This window comes from Lissotriton vulgaris, chromosome 3_2, assembly GCF_964263255.1.
Source record: "Lissotriton vulgaris chromosome 3_2, aLisVul1.2, whole genome shotgun sequence".
In the NCBI taxonomy this organism is placed as follows: domain Eukaryota; kingdom Metazoa; phylum Chordata; class Amphibia; order Caudata; family Salamandridae; genus Lissotriton; species Lissotriton vulgaris.
Genome location: NC_141690.1, coordinates 312,674,951 through 312,686,191, shown reverse-complemented (window position 1 = coordinate 312,686,191; position 11,241 = coordinate 312,674,951). Strand labels below are relative to the sequence as shown.

At 50.3% G+C, this 11,241-nt stretch overlaps 1 protein-coding gene across 2 annotated transcripts in view; it reads left to right on the top strand.

The window, feature by feature from the left end:
• Positions 1-11,241, top strand: part of CTNNA2 (catenin alpha 2) — a 1,094,935-nt gene that overhangs the window by 593,347 nt on the left and 490,347 nt on the right. The gene's annotated exons all lie outside the window — the stretch shown is intronic.

Genomic DNA, 11,241 nt, shown 5'->3' with positions numbered 1-11,241 from the left:
GGTGGTGGGAGGGAGGGATTAGCAGACAGTCTGAAGGAGCATTTTGAAATACAACCACAGCAGGAGTTTGGAGTTGTTTTCTTGGATGCTGTGGTGGTTGGGATTCTAGCGGGATGCGAATTCTGGTTCTTGGAGGTCATGTGATGGGGTATCCTATGTGACCATTAGGGTGAGTTCTGTACAATCCCAGTGAAAGTGCCTGGGCCCTGTTCACTTTTGGCTGGCAACACTCCCTGCACAAGCAGTGGTACTAGTGCAGAACCTGTTGAAGGAATTCCCTACCCCAATCATTTTTGATGAGGGATTCTTGCAAACAACTCACCGGGCATCCATGGGCCTTTGACAAAACAATGACTTGTAAAAATTAGCTCTTGTTCTATTTCCAGAAGAAAGAAATTATGCATCATAAGTGTAAGGGATTTATCTGTCTCAAGTTGGGCAACATATTTTTTTTATCCACATTATTCTTAATCACAGTGCAGGTCTCTTCGTTTTGCACGAGTAATGCCCTTTATTTGAAACATTATCCAAGACACATTTAGTGGACAACCTGAGGTTACAGCCACCAGCAAGGTACTATTAACAACATTTTTGCTTTATTTCATACCAATACCTGTGGGAAAATAATTGTCTGTGTTCATATTCCATTTAGTTTACTGCAGTATTCTAGAGCTGGAACATTAGTGTAAGAAAGTCATCCTTTTTGCCCTCCTCACCCAGGTTTTTTGACTGATGCTGGTTACTGACTCTGAAAGTGCCCCAGGCTTTACTAACCATACCCAGTGCCAGTGAGTTGTCCTCTAAAGTTATATGATAATTGGTTTCATTTTAATTGGCAAAGACAACCTACCTATAAGTCCCTAGCATATAGTAAGGCATTTAGGTTTAGAGACCCCCAGTGGACTTAATGAACTTAAGTGTGCACTATTGTGGTGTTGGATGTTATTTTAAAGCCAGGCATGCCTTTCAGACTGATTTAAAAAATATAACTATGTCCCAAATTACATTTTAGAATTGAAAGTACTTCCAAAGCCGAGCCATACCTTTTTATTACTTATAAATCACCACTAAGGTCTACCCGATGTTCCCAGTGAGAGGGGGCATTATTACAAAAACCAGGGACAGTATAAAATATGCTTTATGTGCCCTGGTACATAAAAACAGCCAAAGTCATGTTTTTCCTATTGTAGTGCTGCTAGCCCGTGAGCTAACGTGGGGAAGGCTATCTTTGCATTGGAGCTAGATAGCAAAACCATTGAAAGCATCAAAATAATGGTTACAATGAATCCAACAACTTGCTTCATTATAACTAATACAGGAAATTTGCTTTAGAACTTACTATCCTGAAGTTACCCAAAGCAGCCCTGTAGCAGCCTCTTCTGATGAATCTGATGTTCTGCTCGCAGATCAGAATTTTCAGAATTGGCTCAATAGCTCCCTGAACATGGTTCTGCCCCAAACTATGGTGACAAAAAAGAGTAGTACTTTTAAATCCCCTTGGTATACCACAGCACTGAGAGATCTTAAAAAAGCCTGTAAAAAGGCAGAACGTATCTGGAGGAGGGATTGGGCCCTTAGCAGCAAAACCTCCTACCAGGCTGCCCTGAGACTCTATAAAGACGCACTACAAACGACCAAGGCCTCTTTCTTTGAAGAGAAAATTAAACAGGCAGCCAACTCCTCAAGGGAAACCTTCAAAATACTCGCTCAACTGACCAAAATTCCAGCCCCGATCACCCCACAAAATGATTCCACATCTAGATGTGACCTGTTAGCAAACTTTTTTGACCAAAAAATACAGAAAATACTAGACAGTCTTCCTTCAACAGGCACTCCCCTGGCTTCTGATCCCCCCCCTCCTTCCACCTCAGGCCCTTTACTCAAGACATTTTCGTACATCTCCAGGGAAGACTTCTGCACGACACTTTCCAATATCAAAAGCGGCTCGCCTTCTGAGCCAGCTCCCATGCACGTTCTTAAGCAAATCATGAGTACCATCGCCCCCCTTGCTACTGATCTCTTGAATACCTCTTTCACTACCGGCATTGTCCCCCCGAGCTGGAAACAGGCAAAAATCAGAGCCCTCCTTAAAAAACCAGGACTTGATCCCGCCGACCTGGCAAATTTCCGCCCTATTTCATTGTTACCTGGATTGGGCAAAATCGCCGAAAAGTGGGTGAATGGGCAGCTCTCCGGATTCTTGGAGAGTAATGACCTGCTGGGCAATTCCCAAACGGGATTTCGACCTGGCCAGGGCACAGACACTGCCCTTATAGTGGTTGCTGAAGAGGCTAGGTGCATCTTAGATTCAGGGGGATCAGCAGCTCTGATCCTCCTGGATCTGAGCGCCGCGTTAGATACCGTAGACCACCCTACCCTTGTCCACCGTCTCTCCAAACTAGGCATTGTAGGGTCCGCCCTCGAGTGGCTGAAATCATTTCTCGACAACCGGTCCTTCAGGATCTGGGAGAACGGTACCACGTCAAAGCCCTTTCCTCTTCAATGTGGGGTTCCCCAGGGATCTTCCCTGAGCCCCACATTGTTCAATGTTTACATGGCTCCGTTGGAGGACTTAGTAGCCCCATTCGGTATTAAATCCATCAGCTATGCTGACGACACCCAACTTGTCGTCTCCCTGACTCAACAAGGGGGATGCTCGGACAATCTCTCGAGCTGCCTCTCGGCAATCTTCTCCTGGATGACTGATTCCAAGTTGAAACTTAATGGAGCCAAAACGGAGATCATGCTTCTAGGCCACCATTTCACATCTCTGCCTTCTGAGCTTTGGCCCCCCTGCATGGGTGATCTGCCACCAGCAAAGGAGAAAATCAAAAGCCTCGGGGTCTGGTTTGAACCCCAATTAACATTCAAGACCCACGCCCAGAAAGTCGCAGGCAGCTGTTTCGGCCTGTTGCGGTCAGTGCGGAAAGTGCTCCCCCTTCTGCCTTTCCAATCTAGGAAGCTCCTAATTCAAGGTCTTATACTATCAAGACTGGATTATGGTAATGCTCTCCTTCTGGCTGCTCCCAAAAAGACAATTAACTCCTTGCAGCGGGTCCAGAACGCTGCAGCAAGAACGCTCATGGGGGCACCCAGAAGGGCCTCGGCCAAACCACTCTTGAGATCCCTGCACTGGCTCCCCATCCAGGAACGAATTGTATTTAAGACCCTGTGCATTACTCACAGGATATTGCAAGGCAAAGGCCCTCCTGCCCTAAGAAAGCTTATTATCCCCTATAAATCTTCAAGGACCCTCCGCTCTGATGGGGAGAACCTGGTCTCCATCCCTAGAGTGAGAAAAGCTCGGACTGGAGGACGCCGGTTCTCCCTGAATGCAGCAAAACATTGGAACACCCTCCCTAGGGAAATTCGGATGGAATCCTCCTATCCCAAATTCAGAAAATCTCTCAAAACTTTTCTCTTTCCTATAGCAGAATAATTCTATCCCCCTCCCTCCCTCTCTAGGGCTTTTCTGTTTTTCAGTTAAGTTAGCGCTGGGACGCTCAAGGGCATCCATGCGCTTTATAAATCTAATTTCATTCATTTCATTTCATTTCATTTCATTCTGAATAGGTGAGCCTTTGTGACAGCCTGAGCGATCTACCTTCAGAGTGGGTGTGTAGAAGCCTGGGACTGTAAAAATACAGACATTTGGTGGGAGGAGATTTGCTTCCTGGAGAAGTCAGGGAGAGGAAGAAGGCTTGCTATGGTGGACTTTAAAGGCAGGAGCCTCTGCATGAAAGAGATGTCACTGGACCCCCACCACCCCCACTTCCTTGATCTCTAACCAGATGGGAGCTGCTCTAATTCGATTAGGTGAGGGAGTGGAAGGAGAATGTTAGCCACACCTCTGGTTTGGGTTACAAAGACACACACTCGGGGGAACGATTTTCTCCATTTTGATTTTTGGGAGAATAGGGCATCCTGGGCCAAAAGTAAGCCACACTTTGCAGGAAATGTGGCATAGCAGAGGGTGCCAACTTGAATTCCATTGGTAGGGGTGTTCCCCCTGCAATCCCGGAATGGAAAATTTGAAGTAAGATATTGCACATTGGAAATTAAGTGTCTCAAAGAGTTAAAAAATGGTAAAGTGTTTGTTCTCCTCTCCTACCAAATTTACATTTATCTAAGTCAATTGGAAGCTAGATTTGCATGATTCATTTGGGAGCCTGGTGTGTACTTTTCAGTAAATGTTCAAGTTACATGTTCATTTTCTCTAATCCATCGTAAACATATTCCCAATTTGCAGCTTTAGAGCCTTTTGAAATACACCAGAGATTTTTCTATAAGAACACTGGTTGGAAAAGATGTATCATACATAATTGTGATGTGGCTCCTTTTTATCTGCTTGAAAATGTCTCAATCATGTGTGGAGACAATGTGTCTAATGGGTAAAGTGTTCTGATGTCCGGCATGGGGAGCTCGTGATCACTGCATGTGCTGTTGTCTTGATGGCTATATGTTCCTAACTTATGTGTAATCTGACTTTATGGTGTTCCAGAAGCTCATACCCCTCTGGCCATGTACGCTTTATATGGGCCAATCTCCCTTGATCATTGTAGTGTTGCTTCACCTATCTGGGGGATTGAACTAAGGTTTCCTGTCCATGTCTTTGGCTGCCGGCTATGGGCCACCCTACCTCTGACCTGTCAATCAGTAACCTCAGGCTTAGATCTCAGTGTTGGCCTGACTGCGTATTCGCAAGTTTTGGTTGATGTGGATTTCACAACCGACAAATTTGTCAGAATAAGATGCGATTTGGTTCACATGAATAGATGTATAATTTTTCATATAAGCATTGACTTTTTCCATATTAAAATGTCCCCTGTAGTTAAATGTTCAACTACCCTAGCTAACCCACACTTCGCAATAGTTACTTTATTGGGGGCTTGTATTTTATGCTTTCTTTCAACAACACCTCTTTCCTAGTTATTTGCATTTTTCCCAGTTTGTGGACTTCATTTTATGCAATTGTACAGATCCACACAAATTGTCCCTGTTGGATATGGCCCTTTTTGCAGAGTTATCCCCAAACTTTTTTCTTCTTCCTTCCTTGTTTTTCCCGACCTGTGGCTGTTGGCAATAGGACTCTGGGCACTTTACCACTGCTGATCAGTGCTAAAGTGCATATCCTCTCTGTATACATTGTTATGGTGATTGGTTATCCTTGATTGGCATATTTGTATTACCAAGAACTCCCTAGTAAAGTGCACTAAGTGTGCCAGGGCTGGTGATTCAAATGCTACTAGTGGGCCTGCAGCACTGATTGTGCCACCCACATGGGTAGCTCTAAAATTGTGTCTCAGGCCTGCCACAGCAGGGCCTGTGTGCAGTCTGCGAACTGCCATGTCCTCCTGGTCAGTGTCCCCACTGACCAGGCCTAACCATTACCTTTCTCTGTACATTGGTCACCCCTATGGAAGGCCCAAGGTACCCCTTTGGGCAGGGTGCACTGTATGTGAAAGCTAGAGCATGTACTAGTGCAGGTGACATGCTCTGGTAGTGAATTACAGCCATTTTCGTGTTTCACTATTGTAAGGCTATCTTGCCCATAAGCTATCATGGGGAATGCTTGCTACCGTGGTTACCAGCATATCTTCCCATAAGAGCAAGATAGGACATAAAAGTGTGGTATCCCTGAACTCCGAATTTAATAACACATCTTTTAGGAAATGTGTTTTTTAAATCCTATGTTTGAGAACAGCACTTTTAGAAAGTAGCTGTTCTCTTGTCTGACCTTTCTGTGTGCCTTGGCAGGTTTGTGAATTGATTGTCTGGTTTGTGAGTGACGGGACTGGAGGATTCCAGGAGACAGAATGAGTCCGCCCAGCGGTGAATAGAGAGATCTGCGTCTAGATGGGAGGGAGGAGTTGCACCTGGGACCTGAATAGGAATGTGCCCGCCCCCCACAGTGCTGGCTCCACCCCCTATGGTGCGTCTGATGTCTATGCCCTGCACTGTTAAAGGAGAGAAGGAATCATGTCAACAAAGTGCTCCAGGGCTGTGCTTTCTCTCCACAATGTTGGCTCCACCTCCTGCTGGGCACCTGACGACCCTGCCCCTCTCTCTGAAAGGAAAGGAGAGGCCATGAAAACAAAGTGCTCAAGGAACACCCAGAACTGGTTCAGACCGGGCTCAGAGCCCTCCTGCACAAAGGGAACACAGACTTTTAGAGGTATAAGTACAGGACCTCTGACTACAGAAAATTAGATCATCCTGGAAACAAGAAGGAACCTCTGCCAAGGAGAAAGCTGGAAGACTGAAGAAGAAGGACTGCCCTGCTATGTGATGCTGGACTGACCTGCAGTTGCTTTGCTGCCTAGGAGAGGGGAAGGACTTTGTGTTGCTCTGTCCCCTTACTTGAAGGAATCTCCAAGGGCCTGTTGTGAGCTGGCTCCCTGTTTTGAAGTCCCAGGAACAGAAGGAATTCACCGCAAGCTTTCCTGAGCTCTGCTGAGAGAGCTCTGTCCTTCCTAGAGTGATTGGGCCAGTTGTGGTGCCTGTGGAAGTGGTACCTGTGTTGGGAAGCTGGAAACCAAGATTTGAGAGACTTTGCTACAGAAAATGTATTGCATCGCTCGATTGCCGAGCGCATCACCGTCAGTGCAAGGAAATTTCGTCCACCTCGAAGGTTGAGATCGTCACAGCGCCTGTTGCGGCTGCCAGAGACGTCGCACCCTTTGCTTGCGGTAAAAACATCATCGCTGCGAATATCGTCACAGAGCCTGTCATCGTTGGGTGAGATCGTCGCACCGCTGCTTTGCGAGCTGTTTAACGTCGCTGCGAACATCGTCGCAGAGCCATCGATTCGAGGAGCCACGAGAGGAGAAGATCGTCGCTAAGTCCCGGAGATCGTCGCATCATGCCTTTGCGAGAGAAAACTTCCTACGGAACCTAGGCACCGGAATCCATACAAGTCATCGCCTTCCTCCCCATACAGACTGGATTCGTCGCAACACGTCCGCTGCTGCAGCGGGGCTGTCGCTAACACCTCCCCAGGGTCTCTGGAGTAACGCATCGCTTGTTTTCTACTGCTATAGCTTCTGTGCTTGGAACTTTTTATCGCAAACAAAGGTACTTTGGCTAAAACGTGACGCAACTGTGGATCATTTGTATCGCTAACCTTAAGAACACTTTGCAACCATATTCTTGAACTGTGTATGTTGGATTTTGTTGTTTTGGTCTTGTGTAGTTTAGATTAAATACCTTTAATGTTCTAAACTGTTGTGGAGTCAGTTTGTGGTGTTTTCACTGTGTTACTGTGAGTGTTGGTACAAATTCTGTACACATTGCCTTTGATAAGCCTGACTGCTTGTGCCAAGCTACCAAGGGGGTGAGCAGAGGTTATCTAAAGAGTGTTTCCTTCTAGTGACCCCCAGTGACCCCCAGTTCTAACAGTCCCCAATTGTACAGACCCATCAAAGACAAGAACACAATGAAAGCTGCCAACAACGATGTGCACAGACCGGAGATCCACTCTGGGAGCCAGGAGAACCAATTTGAAAACGACTCCTGCTCAGAGACACATCCTCTTCATGCATGTCTCTTTGTAAATGGTGCAGTACTTGGATGGATAGCATCTATGTCCCACAATCTCCGTCTTTCCCTGGAATAAAGGTGCAGCATGCCGCACCAATCTTGGCCCAGACCGTTCCCCCCACTGCGGTCATCACGTCCCAAACTTAGTTTGGGAAGCTACCCTTGACCCTGTGACTAGGCAGGTCACTCCCTCTGCCACCGCACAGACCCCCTGTGCGCCGCTGCTTCTCCTGACTGCTGCCTCGTTTTTGCTCCTTGTGTCCCCCTTCTCTGCCCCTTGGTTGCTCATTGTTACTCCGTTCGTGCCCCTTTCTTCTCCCTTGTGCCTCGTTTTGCCCTTCCTTGTTGCTCCTTGTGTCCTCCTCTGTGGCCCTTGGTTTGCTCACTGTTTACTTCATTCTGTGCCCTTGATCCTATCAGTGTATTTTGCTTTTTCCCACGGTGCCCTCCCCCCCAGACCCCTCTTGCCTTCTGTATCACCTGTTTCCCGCCGCTCATGCTCCCCACGGCCCCGCCCCCAGCTTCCCATTGGCCGCCCCGCTCCCGCCTCCCAGCTGCTCCTTCCTCCCTCTCTCTTTCTTATGGAGGCCGCGCAGTGGACGTGCAGCGGACGTGCGCCAAAGGCAAGCCCGTCTGCGCCCGTCCGCGCCTGGACCACGCCCAGCACCAGGACCCCTGGCCCTCAATGAGGCCAGCTCACCCAACGGACGTACGCCGCCGCCACCCTCCACACACTCAACGCCGCCGCGAAACACCGCCTGCTACCGAGCCACCCCGAAACGCACCCACGGACCCTTCTCTTGCCAAACCTGCAAATCCATCTGCCTCCGACCCTGCCCAGCACCCGCCAAGCCTAGCACCAGCAACAATCTCCTCAAGTGCATCCTGCTCAACACCCGCTCCGTCCACAGGCACACCGTCGAAATCTGGAACCTCCTCGACACAACAGCACCAGACGTCGCCTTCCTCACAGAAACCTGGATGAACGCCTCCTCAGCCCCCGACATCACCATAGCCATCCCGGAGGGATACAGATCACCCGGAGGGACCGCATCAACCAAACCGGAGGAGGCGTCGCCATCGTCCACAGAAACAACATCCGAATCACAACCAACTCCGACGACACCATCACCGCCACCAAGCAGCTTCACTACCAGATACACACCGACCCTAAGACCACCCTCAGAGGCACCCTCATCTACAAACCCCAGGAACCACTCACACAATTCAGCGAAGCCTTCGCAGACTTCATCAGCCCACACGCCCTCACCTCCTCAGACTACATCCTCCTAGGGACCTCAACTTCCACCTGGAGAACAATGACAGCAACACCGCCACCCTGCCGGACAACCTCGCCAACCTCGGACTCAAGCAACTGGTGAACACCCCCACCCACTACACCGGCCACACGCTTGACCCCATCTTCTCCTCCAGCAAGCACATCTCCTTCAGCCACTCCACCGGACTACTCTGGACAGATCACAGCTGCGTCCACTTCAACTTCAGGAGAATCACGACCCACCACCACCCGCAACAGGTTCCCCGCAGAAGCTGGAGCAAGATCACCGCCGACCAGCTCCCCACCTCCCTCAGCCAGAACCCTCCCACCAACACGACGGACCCCAATGAAGCAGCCCGCAACCTCACACAGTGGCTCACCAACTGCGCCGATGACCTCGCACCACTGAAGAACCCTCCCAGCAGACCCGGCAGCAAGAAAGCCTTGTGGTTCACCAATGACCTCAAAAACTCCAAGAAAACCTGCCACGCCCTCGAGAAAGCCTGGCACCATGACCATACAACAGAAAACATGACAGCCCTCAAGAACGCCACCCGCTAAGACCACCAGCTGATCCGCACTACCAAAAGGACAACATTCAAAGAACGACTGGACAACAACACCCACAACAGCAAGGAACTCTTCAGCAGCGTTAAAGAGCTCTCCAACCCCAGCGCCTGCAACAATGACATCGCACCCTCGCAAGACCTCTGCGACTCACTCGCTTCGTTCTTTCACCACAAGATCGCCGACATACACAACAGCTTCGGCACACAGACCACGCACCCAACCACCGAACCAGCGCCCCCACCACCACCCTATGGACCTGGACCTCAGTCAGCACCGAAGGCACCACCTGCACGATGAACACCATTCACTCCGGCTCCCCAACTGACCCATGCCCACACCACATCTTTAACAAAGCTGACTCCATCTTCGCACCCCAACTCCAGGACATCATTAACAGCTCCTTCGCATCCGCCGCCTTCCCTGAGAGCTGGAAACAAGCCGAGCTCAGCGCCCTCCTGAAGAAACCCACCGCGGACCCCACGGACCTCAAAAACTTCCGCCCCATCTCGCTCTGCCCTTTTCCTGAAAAAAGTCATCAAGAAGATCGTCAACAAACAACTCTCCGCCTTCCTCGAGACAAACGGATCCCTCGACCCCTCACAGTCCGGTTTCCGAGCAAACCACAGCACCAAGACCGCCCTCATCGCAGCTACCGACGACATCAGGTCCCTGCTCGACAAGGGGGAAACTGCTGCCCTCATCCTCCTGGACCTCTCAGCAGCCTTCGACACCGATACAGCGCCTCAGCAACACCGGAATCCAACGGCCTTGGAGTGGATCATCTTGTTCCTCGCGAGAAGAACCCAGAGTCCGCCTCCTCCCGTTCCAATCCGCGGCCACCGAAGTCATCTGCGGTGTTCCGCAAGGATCCTCGCTCAGCCCCACCCTCTTCAACGTCTACATGAGCCCCCTCGCAGCCATCGCACGCCAACACAACCTTAACATCATCTCCTACGCTGACGACACCCAGCTGATCCTTTCCCTCACCAACGACCCTGCCACCGCCAGAGCCAGCCTCCAGGAAGGAATGAAAGACGTTGCGGAATGGATGAAGCTCAGCCGTCTGAAATTGAACTCAGACAAGATAGAAGTCCTCATCCTGGGACCATCCTCCTCTGCCTGGGACGACTCCTGGTGGCCCCCTGCCCTGGGCACCGCCCCCAAGCCAACGGACCATGCACGCAACCTGGGCTTCATCCTCGACTCCTCCCTCACAATGACCAATCAAGTCAACGCCGTCTCGTCATCCTGTTTCATCACCCTGCGCATGCTCCGAAAGATCTCCCGGTAGATCCCCACCGAAACCAGGAAGACGGTCACCCAGGCCCTCGTCACCAGCCGTCTGGCTACGGGAACACCCTCTACGCTGGAACCACAGCCAAACTCCAGAAAAGACTCCAGTGCATACAGAACGCTTCGGCACGACTCATCCTGGACATCCCCCGTCACAGCCACATCTCTACCCATCTGAAAGACCTGCACTGGCTCCCCGTCAGCAAGAGGATCCCGTTCAGACTCCTCACTCACGCACACAAGGCTCTCCACGACATAAGGCCCCAAATACCTCAACAGCCGCCTTGCATTCTACACACCAACCCACCAGCTCTGATCCGCCAGCCTCGCTCTCACCACCGTCCCACGAATTCGCAAAGCCACCGCCGGAGGAAGATCCTTCTCCTACCAGGCGGCCAAGACATGGAACTCCCTTACCACCCACCTACGGCTGACCCAGGACCATCTCTCCTTCAGGAAGCAACTCAAGACCTGGCTGTTCCAGCAGTAGCGCCCCCCCCCCCTCCTCCCAGCGCCTTGAGACCCTAGCGGATGAGTAGCACGCTATACAAATTTGTTTG